At 41.4% G+C, this 21,784-nt stretch overlaps 1 long non-coding RNA gene across 1 annotated transcript; it reads right to left on the bottom strand.

Moving 5' to 3' along the window:
* Window positions 1-14,617: 14,617 nt before the first annotated feature.
* On the bottom strand, window positions 14,618-21,310 carry LOC140598244 (uncharacterized). The gene is made up of 3 exons (XR_012000466.1): window positions 21,159-21,310; window positions 20,729-20,908; window positions 14,618-19,414 (listed from the first exon to the last, which is right to left on the bottom strand). It is a non-coding gene; the product is annotated as an uncharacterized lncRNA (long non-coding RNA).
* Window positions 21,311-21,784: the final 474 nt, after the last annotated feature.

Here is a 21,784-nt window from a genome sequence, read left to right as displayed (position 1 = left end):
ATCAAGAAGGGATGGTCATTAGACGTCTGCACATTTCGCACAGCCTCCAAGTGCACACTCCGTTCATGTGTTGGCTTTTGAAAGATAAAATAATTTATCTGTCTTCCTGAAGTCTGGTCTGCGGAGAGGCAAATCAAACTTCTCATCCATTCCGTAGGTTCTGCGGGTTGGGATGCCCATAGCTGACATGCAGTTTGCCTGCACAGAACTGCCGCCCGCCCGTAGCCCTCTTGGGTAAATGTTTAACCATTTGATAATTAGCTCAGCCATACCTGTGACAAGTTGTGAATTGTTAAACTACAGAATGCCATCCTAATTATTCTTTCTTGAGAGGCCTAACAATAATTTACTTGTTCTCGAGACACAAAATGATGTTAGTAATTAAGTAAAGAAAGATCGCACGTGAGCATATTATTTTGACAACAATATAGAGATCTCCGATGCCTGTGATGTGGAATTTGCTGGTGGCGTTTTATTAGCGAATGCGGCATCGAGCACACAATGGTGGAGCAGTGAGGTCATTCGCAGAACGCAACTGTGCACACACAGCAGTTAGATATCGGAGCATGGGTGGCACAATTAAAAACCCAAGCGCATCCGTTTCAAAATGGAATTGCCCATGATGTGATGAAATTGTTCTTTCTTTCCGATGCCTCTGCCTCTGTCTGATTGAGCCAGGAAATGTCGTGGAGGCCTGATAGCCCATTGCCGAAACTAACAAAGAACTCTTTTCAGCATTCTGGGTGTGGGCAAGTCGGGGATCCAGCAAACTTACTCTGTGCCTGCAGACTGTCTGCATGTTTGTCATCCTCACCGCATCTCTCTACAAATGTTTTTTTGTTTGCGTTTCTCGGTTGCCGAGTGATGATTAATGGCAATTTGCCGTCCTTATCAAAGGATTCTAAAAGCAGAATGACGATTTTAATTTTACATATTCAATCCGTCGCTTTGCTAGATGAATGCAAAGCCGTTCACCTTTGCATATTCACTGAATTCTGAACGGGCGCGGTTCAAATGGTACGGCGAGCTTTAAATCTGCAAATTAAATATTAGGTGCCCCCTATAGTAATACATTAAGCATGATTGGCTTAGGTAATGCCGGGGAGTATGTGACAGAAATTATATCAATCCAATGTACCTGTTCTTCGGTTTGCTCGCCCACATTTTATTGTGAAGACTAGCAGATGAAAAATACAACTGTTTGCTAATAGGACTCACATCTTGTTACGGTGCTGGTTTTCCTTCTTCCGTAACTCACCATGATTACTTTTTTAGAAGCTTTCACTTTTCCCCAGCTGATGCTCCTCTAGTTAGGCAGCATTAATGACACTTCAGTCATCCTGGCTTTCAAGACGAGTCCTTCCACGGCGAACAGAGAGTTGACATTTCCTGACATTTTCCCAACTAATTACAGGACAAATAATTAAGCATGTTCTCGTATGTAACAAATGAAGGCAAAAGCCGTCTGTCAAGGTTGGTGATTGATGACACTCCGGGAGACTTTATCTGATGGGTCCTGCCATGCGATGGAGGGGAAGCAAATTTATTAGAATGAACAATGCAAATTCTGAGTCATCTTATCCAGTTATGCGCCAAAGCAATATCCATGTCAAGGTGAATGTGACAATGAAAGCAAAATATTTGCATTTTGTGGAGCAGGTTGAAGGGGAAATCAGAGGGAGAAGATGACAGGCCTAATTATTTTGGCTCATACAGGCTAGGACAGCTGTTTCTGGTGTCCGGAACAAGGCTGTCACACAGGTAACTAAATAGGTCTGCATATAAGTCTGTATCCAACACTCCTGAGATGTCTACCACTAATGACCAACGCTAATGTTACTGCCATCCCCGAAAAACAGAAAATGTGTCACCGCGCACCTTCTGTATGGCAGTCAACATTTCGCTACATAATTACTTGTTAGTGAATTAATTCCTATCTGTCAGTGTGTATGCCAGTGTCATTTTTAGACCATTACAAAATTATGCCATCACTATAGCAACTGCAAGCACAGTTAAAAGGCAAAAGAGTTCAGATACCCAGGAAAAGTGCCTAGTTAGGCAGGAGATAATAATGTAAAATCCAAGTCGTCACCTTCATGCCTACCACCCTAATTTTCTTTATTTGAATTATGTGTTTGATCAGCGATGATGAAACAATGATTTCAGGTTTCCGATTTTAATCCGAGATTCACATTTCCCGTAATTAAAACCACAGCCTGCAACAGCATGTCTCCGAAAGAAGGGCTGTCCCCACACTGTCAAGTCAATTAATTGGGTGCTTAGAAGTGACACTCGGAATTCAGAGTCCCGGTCCTGGAGCCTGTATGCAGATGGGGATGCGTGCAGATGCGCATGCGGATGCAACACGCCCGCCTCCCCTCTCCGGCTTCAGGGGCCAGGAATCTCCATGGAGTCTGTATTCAGATCCCTCCCAATTTTCTTCTGAGCCGAGCGTGCACGTTCCGCTCGTTCCTAAGGGCTGCCATGCTGGGCTTCCGGCCGCCTTCCCGCTCAGCAATTCAAGATGCCATCACTGACTCCATCACTCCTGGCTTTATTCAAATCAAGACACTACAGGATTCAGATTCTGTCTGCATTAAGAACAATCGGCAACCTTTTGGACTCCAAATGCCCCCAGAGAAATACATTTTAAAACAGAGGGAGAGAGAGAGAGAGAGAGCGTGCAGGAGTGGGAGGGAGAGGGAGGGGGAGATGAATGGATTATGAGTAACCAAAAAAATTAAAATAAAAATGCAAAACCTTTGAATTTGAAGTAGGAAATGTACAATATCCTATAGGAAACCAAATCCATGTGCATTGATTTTTCTCTTTTAATTAATTAAAATGTTACCAGGCTGGAAATGAACAGCTCCGCTAAGCGACCCACACGAATTCATCATGTTTGTCTGTAAAACAAGGTCACTTTTGTTAAGTGCAAATATTTTACTGGTAAATGTAATGATGTATGGCAGACGTGTGGCTCAAAATGGCATCGCTGGGCCTCGATGATTCAGTGAAAAGATTCTGTAAAGAAGAGGGGATCTGAAAACCAGAAAGATTCAAATAAAGCAGGCAGTTCTTTGGAAACACCACTGTTTTATTGACGGCCACCCTAATTTTTCTGTCTCAGGCTGGCTTATTTTTAACCCTCCAGGGTGCAGTGGGAGGGCATGGATGTTTCAAGTGTGTTCAGTCGTCTGTTGTCTGGTGGTGTGTTAACACCACAGGTGGGAAGAGATGGGGAATAACTTCAGATGCCAAAGGCAGCCTGCCCAACCAGCGAAGGTGGAACGAGACCGAATAAGATGGGAGCGTTCCTCAGGGACCCCCAGGAGAAGAGAAACGAGAGCCGCTCCCCCAGCCAAAGGGACCACCCAGCTGGTCGCCGTTCCCGGTTCTCTGGCCTCACCTGGAAAGGAAGGCACGTGGCTCTGCCACCCGGACCATCTGGGGCAGCTGGCCGGAGCTAGGGCAGCCGATGTCAGGCAGGCGACAGCCGGACCCCCAGGCAGCCTCTCGGACATGACGGCGGCGCGGGCTCGATCCGGGCTCTGCTCCGCAAGGGTAAGCCCGCGGCCCCCAGGTACCCTGGAATCCCAAATGGGCAGAAATCAATAACTTCCCTGGAAAGGTCTCAGCGAGTGCTCCCTTCTGACAGTGCCATTGACAGCTGTTAACACAAAGGCAACAAAGAGTGGCTCAGTCTCTTCTCGATGCAGACCTGATGTTGCGTATTTGCTGTGGTGCGCGGGCACCCAGGGTCGGACCCCGGAGCTCAGGGCACCCGCAGGCCTGCTCAGCGACGGGCCCCGAGCGCCCGACCGGGGAGCACAGTCCTCATCTGAAATCTGCTCTACTCAAGTTCCACCCGTGATGACGAATCCCAAACCGGTCAATCTGAAGCCAAAGTATCTATTATTTGTCAACTGTGGAAGGACAGTTGGCGATGGGCGGAGAGAGTCGAGATCCTCCCTGTGATTCAGAAATAGGTTTTTAGCCATGTAAATACTACGGTATCTTGATAGAGATTGTATACAAATTTGATACAAGGAACCAATGAGATAGTTCCTGTCTAATGACCCTAGTCAATCTAATTAATGTATTCTGCTACATTACATTTTAAGAAGTGACCATTGTGTAATACACTTTGAAATATGCACAAGCTAATGGGATAAGATACAAAAATTATTATGCTGACGGTAAATCATATTACATTCCTAATAAGCATTAACTAGATAACTAGGTCAAAGCAGTATTATCTTAATTGATTTTTCAAAAGAAACCTGACAGAAAAATGTCAATGCTCGAATATTTCTTCATGCATCATTAAAACAAGATTGGCTTTTAACAAAAGAAGAACCCTTCACAGAATTGATTCTTGCTTCGGGCTGCCTGCAAGTGAGTGTATTACATAAAAATCTATACAGGATATTAAAACAACAGCGCTCTGCAAGACAGTTACAATTAAAAGCTGACACCCCCCACCACCACCATGTGTCGGCCACAGTGGCTTGCTAGCGAATATGTGAAAAGTCTTCCTAGCCAACGCGATCAGTGCAAGAAAACCAGACACGACTGCTCTGGGAGGGAAAGACATGGATTCCAGGAGTTTCTAATTAGAGCAGGACCCCTGTCACTTACCTATTTCACAACTGGATAGTCCGGGAACAGTCACACAGGAGCGTCCGGGAAACCCGCCAAGGGTACCGGGTCTGTAGCTGAGCGTGCAGCCTGCGGGGCTCCAGCAGAGCCGTGGATCATGCAGCCGCCCCTGCAGATCATGCGAGACGGGGCCACACTAGTGTCCCTGCTCGCTGGCAGGGAAGGGTGATGGCTGGCGGTGCCAGGACGACAGTCTCCTGCTGCAGTGCCTGCCACTGCTGGGACATTCCCTGACTTCACAAGGGGTTAGGTGGATCCAGCTCTTGGGTGGCCCTTTGCACTGGAGTTGGACGTGCTTAGCAGAGACCCCGCTCCTGGCCGGAGCGCCCACCTGACCCTTGTCCTGAGGACTGCCACCTCCTAATCTCTGTGCTGCTTCTTTGAACTGAAGCCACATCATTCCATTTGGCTAAAATGAGCACACAAAGCAAGAGGTGCACTGACTCTGTTTCTGACCTCCAAAGATGCCCCCCCAAAGTACGTACGGCACAGCACAGAGCCTGGCCAGGCCTCTCCCAAGGGAATAACCTGCCAGGGGTTCCTCTGCGGAAGAGGGGTTCCATTGGTTACATATGAAGCTTGCTCTCGAGCCGTGGTGAAGGCTTAAACACTTCGAGGAAAACATACAGGTGAACTTCAATACTGCTTGCTGTCGTTGCAACCATAGGCGGCAGGTATGGATGTGTGTCCTGAAAGTGCCCCGTGTCTCCCCCGCATGGCCAAGGGACTCCCTCTCTTCCTCTGGGGGCTCCTCAAACTCCAAACCACTCTTGGTTACCTCATTTATTCTTTGGGCGTTTTTCAGCTCGAATACCCTGTGCACGCACATTTGTTCCCAGGCGCAGACCCGCAGAGCTTGGAAGGCGAAGGCATCCATACAGCAAGCACTCGGGGATGGACAGTTGGGCTCACTCAAGGGACCTCTGTCTTTGGCAAAATGATCAGCAGCTAAAGACCTAAAGCGACTCTTTATGAAGAAGGGATCTGTTGGTCAGACAAACATGGCCATGTACCGATACTGGGTAATTTGGTGCTTTGTGGGGCAGACTTTCCAATCCCCCAACCCTGCTAACCAATGTTTATAACCTTCGTGCATCTCTCTTCCCTAAGAAACCCGCCCGAGTACTTTCATTAGCAGAAGACCTTCCAACTACGTATAGCCTAGGTGACCTGGGAGGCAGGGGCCACACAGGGGTTGGGGAGACCTGCCAGGGAGGGGCAGGCAGCAGAGGGTGAATGGGCGGTGTTTGGGCAGAGCAGTCCTGATTGGCAGGTCAGCTAGGTTTCTGCCAGGATGATCTTCTAGACATCTGCAATGTATCCCTTTAGATAGCATTAAAACTTTTTCATAGGATTTTTCTTCTGTAATGTCTTGCCTGAGTCCTTGCTATTATTATTATTATGCAGAACACACAAGTCAGAATCCCATCTCTTCCTGGACACCCCCAGAACTACCTGTTGTGGAGAGGCTGTGGAGTGGCAGGCCCAGGGACAGAATGACGAGGACAGCCTCAAGCCAGGCAGTGCAGGGACCTGGGCACCCCCTGCAGGGTGCCCACCCATGGAGAGAAGGTGGTGTCATGGGGAGACATGTCTTCGTAAAGAAAGAAGTTCTCTAGCAGGGCTAGGGTCAAGCGGCCCTGTGGATTGAGCGGGATGCCCAGTAGCTTCATCCCCCCAGGCAGCAATGCCTTGTGGAATCACATGTCTCTGCTGGGGGATAGCCACTGGCGGGATGGGCATCTCACTGCCTTAGGGTCAATCCCATGTATGAGCTGAGGGAGCCCCGGGAGGCCAGCCATGGCTGAGGTAACCCAGGCTCACTGCCCCGCAGGCCACGGGCCACACATGGAATTCACAGGAGGCTTGTTGTGGGAGACAATAGTGCTTCCATCTCTGCGTCTGGTGGGAAGGAAGGATGGAGCCCGAAAACTCCCAACCACATTCTGTTGGGCCACAAATGCCCACCACCAGCCCCATGGGAAGGGATGTCCCAGGACCTACAGCCTCTCAGATCTAGGCTGAGATTTCACCTTGAACACTCTGCTTTCCTCCTCCCATGAGCTATTTCCTCACCTCCGGATTGCAGAAAGTGAGGCTTAGCTTCAGGTTTGCTGAAGGAAGTGGGCTTGTAGGGAGCAGGTTCACCATATGGTGGGAACAGGTCATGATCCCTCTTGTGCCTCACCACATGGCAGTGACCACTCCCAGGAGCCTGGCCACCCAGCCCGGCAGCCTCGGGCCCTGCCACTCCCCTCCACACCTGCCAGACCACTCTGTACCTTCCCTGTCTGCCCTGTAAACTCGTTGCTGTGGATGCCCTAGCCCCAAGACCCCTGAATATGCCCCCGGAAGCCCCATCCATGTGTCCCATGCAGCTCTCCAATTGGTCGTTAGCCTCTGCAGCCCTGACTAGGTTCACACTCTGATCCAGGGAAGATATCCCTTCACTTCCTTATCGCTATGTTGGATTTCCTACTGATCATATAATGGTGATCATGGATTCTTCTTCTCATCACAGATCAATTTGAGTCCAGGACAAAGCTCTACTCTGTGTTGAGGGTCTACCCAAATAGCCAAGACCCAATAGTTAAGCAATTTCAAGTGCAGAAAAATTGTGCGGTTTATGTCTTACAAATTTTCAGGTTTCCTAAATAAAATTATATTTTGAAAGTATGAAACAGATTTGTTTTAAGTTCTACCAAGTTGATGTGTAGAAAACTTACTAAAAATACAACTTGACAGAGATAATCAAGTATACATACATTAAAGTATTCATTTAATTTATTTATAGATTAATGCACAGAAACATTTGCATTGAAGGTCAATCCTTCAATCAAAACATATTCCCTTAATAGGGCTCACATGTCTTTAACTGCTTTGGGTTTTTCCAATTACCTTTTGAGAAAAACTGAGTAGTTTTTAAAGTTCTTCATGCAGGCTTGTTGAGTGGGGAAGGCCAATCAGAGGAGCGTCTGTAGCTTGATCACCTTGCTTTATGTCTATTAAGGCACATATAATTACCATTTATCAGCGGTGGTAAGTTTGGGTGTTTACAAATCCACCATCACTTTCAATGTCCATGGTCCATATGTCAGGCCTAGAGTAAATGAGACTCTAGGTTAATTCTGAGTTAATGGAAGCCCTTGTATAGTCAGGGTCTGGAGATCACCTATCCCAGAAAGCTTCAGGATATTGCCTGGGCCCGTGGTGGATCTGCTTCCTTGGCTGTCACAAGTGATCTAACACAATATTATAATACTAAATCAGGCCCCTGAACACTAGAAAATTTTGGACTGGTATCACATATCTACTAAAACATGCAGATGACTTATTTTAACTTACCGACATAAGTCAGGTACCAGTAAAATAGCAAGTTGTCCCGGGGTCCACACTTCAGTCTTAAAGATTTTTTTTAACTTTAACAGATGGTTACTATCTTCATGAAGTGTCTCTAACACATGAACATTAGTTGAATGGTCCAAAAAAGTAATAATCTCCACTCAACTGTAATAGTTATTTTATTTAGATATACTCGCATATTCTAAGAGCTTTGGTATAAAACAAATGAGATTGAATGATTATGTGATGATAATCTGTGTGTTGTCAGTTTGTTCCTTTTGAAGTATGACTTCCAGTGATGATACATATGTGAATTATTGTTGAATTGGATGACGATGTAATGATAAATAGACACATCACATTTAGCAGGATAATAACTGAAGTACTCAGTGATGTTTTACACACACACTCCCTTCTAGTTCCCTGAATACTGCTCAGCCCCAGATGCTATGATTTCCATGCCCATGTCTCAGGGATCAACAGCAGACCCAGGGAGTGAAAAGATGCCCTCTCTTGCATTTCAATGCTTTTGCATCACATTGCAGAAAATGTTATCCTAAAAATTAAAACTTGAGACTGAATTTTGAACATTTGAGGATAAGCACCAAAGGACTAAGGCATAAGTGTAATGCCAACAGATTTGACTTCTGACCACAAAACAGTCCAAAATAAAGTTGACTTCTTCTCATTCCAAACGTGAAGCATGAATGAAATATAATTAGTTGATAGGACACATGGCAGGACTTAAAGGGGAAGTCAAATTTGCAGGCATCATGCAATAGACCAGAATACAAGGCCAGAGTGACAGGTGTGGAGAACACCCCAGAAGTGCATTAGTCCCTGAGACAGTCCAGTCCTGGGGCCCAGCAGCTTGGACTTGGCACACCCATCAGCACAGGAGAGAAGGCCATTCAAGACAAAATGCATAGTGGAGACTCTGGCATAAAACGAGGACCCTGAAAGGGCAATTCACTACATACCCAGAGTGGGAATAAACCTCTAATCCACTCCCAGGAAAGCTGCAAGGAAGGTCATTGCCTGCCTTTGGCATGACTTAGAACTACCTCCCTCCCAAGAGAAAAAATTCCAAGCTGTCACCTTGAGTGAGTGGGTATGAGATTTGAATTTACACTACTCTTTGTGGTGCGAGGTCACCATGCTAATAAAGTAAAATTATGTTTCCATACTGCTAAAGGTCGTGGAGTCCCAGGTGAACACATCATTGTTCCATAACATTATTTGCACACCCCAAGATGTTTGTAATTATCAGAGGGAAAAACTATCACTGAGGAAGAGAAAAGTAAACTCATAATAAAAATTACAAAATGAAAAATCACCAAAAGTCAAAGATACACCAAAGCAATTAGAAGTGTCAATAAGTAAGCAATCAGAAAGAGATAAATATAAACATAAATAAATATATTTAAGACATAATAAATATATTAGAGACATAAGAAAGAATGAAATACTCTTGAAAAATGGAACACTAAGAAAGAAACACTCTGAGGGTGCCTGGCTTGTTCGGTCAGTAGAGCGTATGACTCTTGATCTTGGGGTTGTGAGTTCAAGCCTCATATTGGGTGTGGAGGTTGCCTAAAAATAAAATCTTGAAAAGGAAAAGGGAAAGAAGAAGAAAGGAGGAAAGAAAGAAAGAAAGAAAGAAAGAAAGAAAGAAAGAAAGAAAGAGAAAGAAAGAAAGAAAGAAAGAAAGAAAGAAAGAAAGAAAGAAAGAAGAAAGGAAGGAAGGAAGGAAGGAAGGAAGGAAGGAAGGAAGGAAGGAAGAGATTCTAAAAAATAAACAAATAGAATCTCTCAGAATGAAAAACGTAAGCATGGATAGTAAAAATAACACATAGCAGCCTGAACTTAAGTGAAGTTGTCCCTGAATGAGTAAATGCCATCAGTCCTCAGGTTTTCTGCTTGCCAAAAGAAAGAATAAATATTCTTTTAAAGAAAAGTAACAAAATTCAGAGCCTATCAAATAGCTTATTCACAATGTATGGTATTTATGCAAAAATTACCAAGCTTGCAAGAGACAGTACATGATGAAGTAAAACCAAGAAAAATATTACAATAGACTCACAAGCAATGGAAACCTTGAGGTCATGGGATAGGCACTATAAAAGATGAATAATATATTTAAGAAAATTTAAAAATATGAAAAATAAGATCACACACTGGAAAATCTCACTAGGAGAGGAGAACCAAAAAGAAAATAATAGAAATAAAGAAATTTTACAACTAAAATATAATAGAAACTAAGAAGTCAACTGACAGTAAGTTTCAGAGTAAAATTAGTGAAAGAGAGAGAAAAGAGAGTTAAACTCCTGGAAGATAGATCTGTGGAAATCTTACCCTAAAACCCAAAGAAAGAGGGACATGAAAACAGAGAAAAGGATAGGAATAACAGATAAGGTACTGCGGCAGAGGCTAGCAAATTTGTAATTGGAGACTTCAAAGAGAAAAGAAATGAGAAAGAAAAAAAAATATTTGCAGAGATACTAGCAAATTTATGAATATGAACCCACGTATTTTCCACCTCTAGGGATCACAATCAGGATAAGGACAAAGAGAAGTACACCTGGGAAATTCATGGGAACACACTAAAAACTAAATCCAAAGAGGAAAATCCTGGCACAGGATCAACAATAAGGCTGACAGCTAACTGTCTGAGAGAAGCACTGAGCAAGAGAGGCCAATGGAATCTCATGAGTAAATGTGCTGGAAGACCATTGCACATCACATTTCTACGCCCTACCACAATGTCCCTCTCAAATTTGTGTAAGATAAATATACCTACAGACAAGCAGAAGCATAGAGCATTCACCCCCAGTAGACATATACTAGGGCAAATATTAAAGACAGTGCTTTGGGACTCTTGGATCATAAGAGTCATCACATATCATGGCTATAGTAATAAAGGTAGAATTCTTCACAAGTAGCCAAAGAATTAAATAGGTGGTCACATATGGATAAGTGATGCTAAACTGGAAGCCAGAGAAGGAAATTTCTCAGAGGGTAGCTCAGAAAAATAAAGAGATGGAACATATGAAATATAGAGAGAAATTAAAGATATACTCCAAAGGCTAGAAGCAGAAGGCAGTCCTATTTTAAGATGGATAAGAAGATTGTTTTAATGAACCTGCATAAAAGTAGTCTAGAATTTCACATAATTAAATGTTTCAAAATACCATGGGAATAATTTCAAACCCAAAATATATGCCTACCCAATGATCATTCCACATGTCTTCCCTGAAGTTTTATCAAATCCCCTCAGCTACAGCGCCCAGACCTGGAGCTTCAACGGAATTTGTTTCTGTCTTAAATGATCCTGTGTCCACATCTCATTCTATTTAGATCTCTTTCTTAAGTAGTTTTTGGTTTATTTTTATTTTGTATGAGACTATTGATGATTTTCTCTTGACAATTACTTGGCATGAACAACCAATCATTCAAAAATGGAGCAAGAAAGAAATTTTCAGAAACAAAGGCAAGACTGAGAATCTTCACATTGTGTCACCACAGCTGTGGGGATGTTAAAGGTCACACTTCAGTTTTATAAATTTGAACATAGAAACAGGGAGTACAAGGGGAAAACGTTAAGCATCAATGTTGGTGAACATCTAGATAAATTTGGAAACATATATTGTAAAATTAGGCTCTTGTGAATTGAAAAACTAGAGGGAAATAATATATTGAACAAAATACCGTCATAAATGAGAACATGATTAGAGCTAAACATTAAAATTTTGTTTGTAAAGACGGTGATGTTAATGATAAACTGCATAAAGCTATTCATTGATTTTACGTACTGAGATTTTGATTTTTTCTTACACAAATAGAAAAAGCAAAAAAAAGCAATTAACAAGAAAAGGAGGTTAACAAGAAAGGGAAAATGAGTAGAGAAATCTAATTTAATGACAAAGAAACAAATGAAAGTAGACTCAGAGAAGAAAGTACATGGTAAATGAAAAATTTAACATAAGTTGACACAAATGATACCAAATATGTTAGCAGTGAAAATTAAGGTAAAATTAATAAATGGTTTTATTTAAAGATAAACATTTTCAGGGAGAAACAAAAGAATGTCCATCAGCATCCAATTTAAAAGTGTGGAAAGAGAAAAAGTAAAAGATGTATACACAGAAAATGCTAATGAATAAAGACATTGTAACAATATCATAACAAAAGAAAGATTTTTTTGATTAATAAAGCATATGGAAAAATAAAATCATTTCATAATGATAAAGATAGCAATTCACCAAGGAACTACAAAAGTGCTTATCTTGCATGCACATAATAACATAGACTCAGAATATACACTCACAATATAAATACAAGAAAAAAATCCATAACCATAATCATTAAATTTAACAAAATACAAGTGGATGGAGCAAGCAAATTAAGTTGATTATAATTTTCAAAAAGATTTGAATAACATAAGCTATCAAGATTGATCAAATAAATATCCATAGAATTCTGCACCCAGTGATTAGAAAATTCTCATTCACTCTTAAATATACCCACTTTTTGAAAATTTAACATGCAGTGAAATTCAAAAAAGTGTTTAAAAGCCTGACATTTTCATGTCAGACCATTTTCTGTCCACCACAAAATACCCTTAGAAAATAGCACAAAATAATAACCAACTAAAGCATTTAGAAATTAAAAATACAAATCCTAATAATTTATTTCTCAAAGAAGAAATTACATTGGAAATTAGAAGGTATTTCAAGCCTGATAATAGTGAGAACACTTCTAGAGTGCACCAACACAATATTTAGAGGGAAAATTATTACCTTACATTCATATACTACAGAAGGATAGAGAACATTAATCAAGCAAAAAAGTTTAAAAAAAAATGGGTAGAAGCGAAGTTCAAGAAGGAAATTTAGAAAAGCAAAATAAGAATATAAAAAATATAAAAGACATTAAGAAAAAAATAACATGAACAAAACCAGTCTTTTCATTAAAAGACTAATAAAAATACAGAAGGTTGACCAAGAAAAGATTCACACTGAAATAATATATTTATTATAAAATGAAGTATAACAACAAATAAGAGTTTTTTACAATAATCCAAAAATGAATTATGTGCTATTTTATGGTGCTAGCATAACCTTGACATTAAAGCAAGAATATGAAAAATAAAAAGTAATAATAAGAAAAAGATACCTAACCTTTATTAATGTACCAGGCATCATTTTACATAATTAGCTTTATAAAGTTATTTATTTAATCCTGACAACAGCACAGCGAGATAATTCTTGTCATCTCCGTTTTACATATGAGGTAACTTAGCAGAGGCTTTGAATTATTTGCTCACAATCTCTAGGAACATGGGGGGGGAATGTATAGGCTAATCACTGTTGCATATAGTTATATAGTAATAATATAAAATAATGTCACTTAACATAATACATTATACTTTTTTGTATATTTAATATATGTATATATATTCGTAAATAAATTTCCTGCAAATAAAATCTAGCAAGATAAGTAGCAACCTTGAAGAATTTTTTAAATAAGAAAAAAGTGCATATAAATTATGAAAAAAATGATTGATAAATTAGATTTAATTGTCATCTATAAGTTTTCACAGCAAAAAAGACTATAATCAAAATTAAAATACAGTTGACCTTTGAACAACATAGGAATTAAGGGTGTTGACCCCCTTCTGTAGTTGAAAATCCACATGTAACTTTTGATGGCCCTAAAATTAACTGCTACTCTTGACTTTACCAATAAGATAAATACTCAAGTAACCCATGTTTTGTACGGTGCATGTATTCTGTACTGTATTTGTACAGTAAAGTAAACTAGAGAAAAGAAACGGTTATTAAGAAAACTGTAAGAAAGAGAAAAAACATATACTGTACATATATTTATTGAAAGCGATTTATGTCTAAGTGGACCTGCACAGTGGACCTGCACAGTTCAAACCCACGTTGTTCAAGTGTCATCTACATAAACCACATGTTAAAAGAATATATTTTTGACCAAAAAACCAAGATTGCATCTAGAAAATATTAAAAGCCTTACAAATTTATAACAAATACAAACAATTCACAAATGAGAAAATCTTATACTTACAAACAGATGCTCAACCCCACTAGAGAAATGTAGAAGAAATGACAAGTAAAATAACAAAAAATAATATTTTATTCACAAACAGGATAGAAATATGAGAGCTTGTAGGAACGTATCTGAGCACACCCACTTTGGAGAAAAATTAGGCAACATATAGTAAAGTAAAAATTAATCATAACTGACCCAGCAATTCTGTGTCTAGAAATACATTCTAGAGCATTGGTTTTCAAATCCGTGTTGCTTTGTTCCCATTAAAATAATTGTAAAATCATATTTATGTATTTTATATTATGTTTACACAATTGTAAATAAGTGAGTTGTGTTTTTAAGTTTGTTTAAAAATAATTGTTACACTCATTTTTAAATTTATCTAATGAAATTCAAATGCCATGTGATACCCATCATCACCCATAATAAAATGCAGAAATAAGCTTTCTGAATTCCTGAAATGTTATGTCGTTTCTCTTAACCCTTTAATTTATATGTCTATTCCGACTTTTCTCAAAGAAATTTGTATGAGATATTTATTTTTTGGAAATTACCCTCCTTTTCATACAGAGCTGCAAAATATATACATGTTACGTATTTTAAATAGCCTGTGCTTATAACGGTTTAGGTCATAAATCTATGGCATCCTAGAATCTTAGGGCAAAATAACTGACAATGTTCGATAAAATAGAAAATGCTAACTTACCTCCAATATATGATCCTGGCATTGACCTGTTAGCAAATAATATGGAAGCTTTTATTTCCTCTTTCTTGATATTATGGAGAATGCGCAGCTGAGACTCACATCAGGTTGTGGGTCACTGACTAAGCCAACTCTCACTGCCAAGCATGGAGAGACAATGGGGTACAAGTCATAGAGAAATTTGTCAGAGTATTAATTTTACAAATTATAATTCCAAACTAAATGATGGGAAATATAGACTAGATAGATAAGAGAGGGAGAGACAGAGACAGGGTTCAAAACCTTGCCATATGTTTTTGCCATAATGAATTAGGGTTCTACAACCATTAATGGTTTTTATTGACACCATTGGCTGCGTTTTCATGGGAAGGCCCCAGCAGCATTGTCTTCTTAACAATAGTTTGGGAGTAGAATGGGCAGGATCATTAAATATTGATCATCAGGCCTGTTGTCTCTCTTTCAGGGAAGTCCAACACACTCCCTTTCTAGTTTTACCTTTGACATAAGACAGTGAAAGACACTAGTATTTCAAAGTGCTCCTTTGTTTGTTTCCCTAGAGGATTTTAAATCGCAGTGAAATGTGCCATGTAAGATTGAGGGTGGGAAAGAGTTACTCCCTTGTTAGTAAAGCAGAGGAAAAGAGGTTGTGAAGGGGAGCAAGAAATCCCAAGAATGTAACATGGACAAAGAACAAATCAGGCAGAAAAAAAGAAAATAAACAGCAAGATGCTGGATTTAAATACAGTCATAGAAAACTGAATTAAATATAAATGGTTTAATCTCTAATTAAAAGACAGGGACTGTCAGGTTGCATTAAAAAAACAATGCTCAAATGTGTATCATCCACAGAATATCCACTGTGACCATGTCATATACAGTTTAAAAGTAAAACCATGGAGGGGTATCTGGATGGCTCAGTCGGTGAAGCGTCTGCCTTTGGCTCAGGTCATGATCCCAGGGTCCTGGGATCGAGCCTCACGTTGGGCTCCCTGCTCCGCGGGGAGCCTGCTTCTCCCTCTTCCTGTCCCTCCCCCCAGCTCATGCTCTGTCTCTCATACTCTCTTTCTCTCAAATAAGTAAATAAAATATTTTTATAAAAAAGTAAAAGCATGGGAAATAGATATCACGTTAGCATTAATCCTTTACTAGATTGGCTATATTAGTAACAAGCGAAATAGACTTAGCAAAATAAGTATTAATAGGGACTTTTTAAAAGACATTCCACAATGATAATAAGAAATAAGGACAATTCATCAGGAAGACGAAACAACAGTAAACATGTATGCCTCAAACAACAGTGTCAAAATCCCTGAAGCCCTGACAGATACAACGGAAGGGAAGGATGAATAAGTCTGCATGTGAGTTTCAACAGTCATCTTTCAGTAACTAATAGAGCAAGTAGATAAAAGTCAGCAACAATACCAACTTGACACAACTGATATTCATAGGACATTCTACCCATGGACAGGGAAATGCACATTCTTCACAAATGCATGTAGATGCTATGCTGAACTGCCAAAAAGATTTTCAGTAAATTCAAAGGAATTAAAATCATATAGAGTATGGTTTCTGATCCAAGTAAAATTAATTTAAAAACGCATAAGAGAAAAATACAGCCCGCTCTTCCCTGCCCTCATGGGCTTCCTTCCCACTTTCTGCCCTAGCCACAGTGGGCTTCTTCTCTTCTGCTGCTGGAGGCATGCTGCTTCTGAGCCTGCTGGCCTCTCATTCCCCATCTACCAGACCCCCCAGCACAACCTCATCCTTTCTAGAGCCTTCTGGCCACGACCATCATTGATCAGGGGCGGGGGTGAAAGCAGAGGGGTGAATGTTATGGAATGTCCACAAGAATGAGAGGCTCATGCCCAACTGACAGGGATTCAGAGCCCATTGTTGTCACTCAGGTTAAGCAAATCATTTTCACAAGTGTGGGGATGTTGGAAAAGTAGTTTCTCTGCCAGTCATCAAGATTCGGGGGGACCATATCATTGCCTGCATTCATTAGACTGTGCATTAGATTTCTAGTACATATTTACTATTCATTGCCAAGTTTGTACCCTTTAACAACATCTGTCCTATCCATCCACCCCCTAGCCCTTGGTAACTATCATTTCACTAGATCTTAATTATTCCAACCACTGAAAAGAAATAGTAATTATGTGATGTCATAGAGGTGCTAATTATAATGACAATGGCAATCATCACAGTATATGACTGTATCAGATTGGCATGTTGTACACCTTAAATGTACACTATGTCAAATATACCCCCATTAAAAAAAATGATGTGCTGTGGAAATATACAGAATTTGATGAATTGAAGAATCCAAGGCCACCCGTATGTCTTCCTGGTGTGCTGTTTCTATGGAGCCGAATCATGTGATCATATTCCCACCATTTCAGTCACTATCTCCTGTGTTAGCAGCATGCAACCAGGCACAGCACTGTGACAGGCACTCCTGGCTTGCTTTAAAATATTTATTTTGGGGGCACCTGGCTGGCTCAGTTGGTGGAGTGTGCAACTGTTGATCTCTGGGTTGTGAGTTCAACCCCATGTTGGATATTGAGATTACTTAAAAATGAAGTCTTCAAAAATAAATAAATTAAACAAGGAATAAAATGTGTTATACATTCCGCAAAAATATCAGCAATTTAACTTGTAAGAGTCTGGAACATGTAACAATTTATATCTAAAAATAGAAACAGTGCACCTTCTCCTAAATCGTTTGGGTGAATTTTGTCATAAAGCAAAACATCTCTTAAACCAATTGGCAAGATTTAAAAATATACATGTAGGGCTTTAACAGTTCACATCATATAACAAGGTTGATTTTTTTTCCCCACAGATGTCATTTGATTTTATTGCCTTACTATTCTACATCCAGGCTTTGTTAGCTTAATTATATTTTATACTCAACCTGTTGACACACAGTATTTTTTTCAAGAACTATTGTTGGCATTTGCATTGATTGTGAAGCCATACTGGTCACAGTCACTTATGTTCAGCTAGATTCTTCTTTATTATAATATTATAATAATGAGTGTCATTATCTTGTTCTTTGCAATTTTTATTCCTTTCATAGTCAGTTGGAGCATGCCTTCAGGAATCTTTCCCCCAATTATTACACAGAGATTCCTAAATCTCTAAATACTTGAGAATATCTATTACTTTTATATTTGAATAAAACTCCCATGGGTATGGAATTTTTGAGAAAAATGTCCTTTCTAGTTTCCTTCTGGTGAGTTCAGGCTACCAGGCCCTGGATTTGTAACATCCCTGTCTTCAGGTATTATCTTGAGAGACACCTGACACAGCCTGGTTTTTGCTTTATTTTATATTTTCTCTGGGGTTCATAGGATGTTTCGTTTTCTACACATGAAAATTAAAAAAAAAAAAAAAAGACAGAATACGGTTAGGTCTAACCATGCTACTTTTTCTTTGACACAATAGTTTTTAAGAGATACAGAGATCTTTTTCCAGGAAAGTTTTCTAGGTATTATACTGATATTTTGATAAATTGTTTTGATTTACTGTGATTTCTAATAATAATAATTACCCATGTGGTAGAAATCCCTTTTTTGCCTTTGTCATTTGCTGGTTTTCAAGCCTTTGGGTTTTTTCCCCTGGACATTCTGGAAGAAGTTCAAGTCAACCCTTCTTCACATTACTGACTCAATATCCTGCAGTCAGGGCTCTCCTCTCTATGCCTCCAATAGGAATTTAAGTACAGTATTGGCTTTGGGTTTCCCTTGGCCTTTTTCTCCTGCAAGTTAACTTCTTTTATATGCATTGTCCCCCTGGCCTCTCTCCTCCTGCTGTTTCATAGCAACAGAAACTTTTTGCCCGCCCCCAGAGGAAATGTCCTTCTGCAAACCGCAGCAGCTCACTTTGAGAGGTGGGCTCCTCCTCTGGATTTGTGTGCCCATAGGGCACATCCACTGCACACAGAGCAGGTTCCAGGCACACTTGTTCACCTCTTTTTGGGCTTATTCATCTGTGAACATGGGTGAGTGGATTGAAAGCTGGGGTTGGCTCACCTGCAGAGGGCAGGTGCATACACTGTCCCTTTGGCACTTAACAGTCTCTCTCCCTCTAAACCAATCTGCATATAAATCAATATGCCTATTTGTTCAACAGGTTTCAGGGCCTCAAAAGGTCTTCTCAACCTTTGAGGGCCCTAATGGCCTGAAGTGAAAACTGTTCCTATTCCCAATATTGCTTTTCTCACTACTGTGGGGAAGCCTGAACGTGAACCCTGTGGCAAGCAAATCCTACACCAGGCCTCCCCCTGTCCACCCCCACCCCCATGGCATTCTCTGCTGGGCAGACCTCTTCCTGTATACACACCTGCCCTGCTGGGCAGAGAGCAGGACTCTTGGCTGCCTGAGGACGTAGCTCCAGAGACAATGCGGGAAGACAACCACCTGGTTCCCCCAGGTAAGACAGTGTCCAAGAGACCAGAACTCAGATGAGGTATCTGGGTGAGTCGTCCCTCGTGCTGCTCTGGGCAAGGGGGTGTAGTCTCTGTCGAGGTCTGCATCGCACTTGGTGGATGACACAGGTATGGAAATCCATCTGGTCCTGGCTTGTGTTCTGCCCTTGTCTTAACTCTCCCTTCTTGGGTACCATCTTGATTATTTCAGGGCATTTTAGAAAAGAAAATACCTCATCGTTAAATGCAAATTTATTTCTTTAAAAACAAACAAAAAATTCCCTAATGGCAAAAACAAACAACAACAACAAAACACTTTTGGAGACTATATTTGGTTTAACTAGCCCAACCCATTTTGTTCTAGGTTACTAACTCGACTAACATTTCTTATGAACAGCCAAGAAAAAAGTAAAATCATTGTTTATGATGCACAAAACATAGAAATACATATTTCTGATCCAGGGCGCTGCACCTTTGGAGAATGGTGTTTTACTCTTATAACCACCACCTCCCCCACCACGGGTGGCTCTGCCCCAAGCACACCCGCAGACTGACTGTTCCTTTTCTTGGTAAATCACCAGTCAGGGCCACCACTGGACCCTGGGACTCTCCAAGATACAGTCCATCAACATGAGCCTTACAGAGTTTCTGTCATCTTACATGAGTGTCCTCAGAATCAGAAATATATCCGTGATGCCAGATCAGACATACTGTTTTGTTTAGTTTTCTTTTGAAAGTCCATGTATCACATCCAAGTATGCAAATTGGTTGGATTTCTGACAATGTGGGCCTTTGTGTTGGTACAAATGAGAACATCCTCCCCCTTGAAACCCACAGCTCAGCTGCAGGGACCCGCTGAGAACCCGGTACCCCAATGATGAAGCAGAGTGTGCTCTGAGAGTCAGAATTATGGCAGAAGCTTCTGGAAAATCTAATTTTCCCATAAAAATTATTGAACTGTTATTTTAATTTCCTTTGCCTAATTTTCTCTTGGAGAGCCAGAGCCCCCCACCCCTGTTAAAATACATCTCATGGATGCTTCAATTATGGAATACTGGGCTATTAACCCTAGGAACAGAGTTTTTATCCAACTACAAAAAATTTAAAATAAACGTATACATATATGCAATGAACAAGATTTTCAAGAATATTGATTCAACTAGCTTAGTTTGTTTAATATCTATGTGTAAGTTAAGCTATAGTTCTGTACATACATAAAGAAATATTATTTAAATTTTTCTTTTAAATTAATTGATCATTACAAATCAATGGATTTATTTTATAAATATAACTTAACATACCCATGTGCAGCAAAGTGCATTTTACAGAGAATCAACAAGTGATGATTTATACCCCCAAATGATTGGCTATTCACAAATTATATTTATCTAAACATTGAAATAAAATGTTAGCAGGGCTTCATTTGTCAGCAATTTGTTCAGCCAAGACAAATACCACGGCAACTTTTGAAAAAACGACTTTTTAAAATTTTATGTTAATTCCAGACTTACTTTCCCAAAGTGACCAGACGGGTGTGTTGTGAATGCGGTGGCAGCCACAAAGCTCCAGATTCTGAGCGCTGACGGGCGCTCATGGTTCCCACGATCACCATGTTGGGATGAAGCCAAAGGAGCAGCAAGTGTGGTTGCTCCTTAACCTGGCCCTCTGCCCTTCCTTCTCAAAGCGGCATCCTGGTTTGGGGTAAGAATTTCTGATTAGGTTAATTGCATGAATGCCACCAACACCCCCACCCCCTCACCCCCCACAGCAGCACCCCTCACCCTCCACATGTCCCACACCCTACCCTCACCCCTACACCTCACACCCCCACCACCCTCACAACCCCCAAACCCTACCCCCAGACCCCCATACTCCCCGCACCTCCGCCCACCCCCACAACCCCCAAACCCCACCCTCACCCCCACTCTCACCCCCACCCACCACTCTAGATGAGCCAGCTGGTGGGCAAGCCCAGCCCGAATCAGCAGAGCCATCTGTCCCCTGTGTCCCCGACTGCAGATGCCTGTGGAGCTGAGATCCGGTAAAGCTCACCCAGACTGGGGTGCCCTGGACCAGCCAGACTCAGGACAACTCCCGGGTTTGCTGCGCCCGGGTACCCCTCTTGCGGGCCACACCATCCTGGGGAGACTGCCAGTCACCGTGCTTTGCTATTGGGCCACGGCACACAAATCCACCCAGGTCCTCCGGGGTCTCCTCCCGGAGACATGAATCCGGAGCAGAGTTCATGAGCACAGTAAATGCAGCAGGGCTGCCTCCTCCAGGAAGTACACCCGTGATGCTGTCAGTGGGCAGCTGCTCCCTGATAGCCGGTGTCCGGCTGGGGCGCGGCCCTTCATGCCCGAGTCTCCCACCAGGCGCCTGCTCATCCGCCAGCAGCAACCCTAGGTTTTCGCAGCCGCTGTCTGTTCTCTTTGCTTCCATCCCAGAAGGCGTAGAGGAGCCCTGCGCCCCACCCGGGGTTCGGGGAAGGCCCGGAGGGGGCCCCCTGCCGAGGCCTCCGCACCAGGGAACTCTGGGCGGAGGACTCACTCCTCCCTCACCTGCCT

This window comes from Vulpes vulpes, chromosome 3 (assembly GCF_048418805.1).
Source record: "Vulpes vulpes isolate BD-2025 chromosome 3, VulVul3, whole genome shotgun sequence".
NCBI lineage: Eukaryota > Metazoa > Chordata > Mammalia > Carnivora > Canidae > Vulpes > Vulpes vulpes.
This window is presented reverse-complemented; position numbering and strand designations above follow the sequence as displayed.